Below are 975 nucleotides of genomic sequence, written 5' to 3'. Positions count from 1 at the left end.
AAAAAAATTATTGATACAGGGTCTTGTTATGCAGTTCAGACTCTTAGTGATCCTCCTATCTGCCTCCTCAGCTCTAGTATTACAGGCATGTGCCACTTCACCTGCTTTTGGAACCCAGTACTGCATGCTTTGGGTTCCCGGGCTAGCATGACATGTGGTACTGAGGATTGAACTCAGGACCATACAGGAACTTAGTTGCCAAGCTATTTCCCATTTCTAGTCTATAACTTTTAATTGGTGAATTGAGGTCATTTGCATTGGTGGTAATAATTGATATGTATTAGTTTATCTTGGTCATTTTACTTTCCTGTTGTTGGTTCCCTACTTTACCCATGTTTAATTATTTGCCTTGTTTGATGGTTTATTCTGTTGTTTTTCTTAGAATTGTGGTCATTTTGACCTCTTTCTAGAACATCTTTCATTACTCATTGTAGGGTTGGTTTGGTGGTCATGAATTTCTTTAGCTATTCTTTGTCATGGAATTATTTTACTTCTCCAATAATGTCAAAAGAGAGTTTTGCAGGGTATATCAATCTGAGTTGGAAGGTGTTTTCTTTTAGGACTTGAAATATGTCACTCCATGCTCTTCTTGACTTGATGGTTTGTGTTGAGAAATAAGCTGTGATTCTGATGGCCTTTCCTTTAAATGTGATTTTTTTTCTGCAAGAGCTTTTAGTATATTGTTCTCATGTTGAATTTCTGAGATTTGATTGTTATGTGTCTAGGTATAGATTTATTTTCATTGATGGCATTTGGAGTTCTATAAGCTTCACTTATGAGTGTGTCATATTCTTTACTGATGCTTGGGAAGTTTTCTACTATTCTCAAAATACTCTTCATGTCATTTGCCTAGATTCCTTCTTTTTGATACCTATTAGTCTTATGCTGTTAATCTTTCCATCACCTAGTAGCTGTTGAGTTATTGCTTCTGCTTCCTTATTACTTTAAAGAGACCTTTCCTTTCTTGGTTGCTAG

The sequence above is a fragment of the Octodon degus genome, unplaced genomic scaffold, assembly GCF_000260255.1.
Source record: "Octodon degus isolate 3935 unplaced genomic scaffold, OctDeg1.0 scaffold00252, whole genome shotgun sequence".
NCBI classification, from domain to species: Eukaryota; Metazoa; Chordata; class Mammalia; order Rodentia; family Octodontidae; genus Octodon; species Octodon degus.
The sequence above is the reverse complement of the archived record's forward strand: the minus strand, read 5'-3'. Positions refer to the sequence as shown.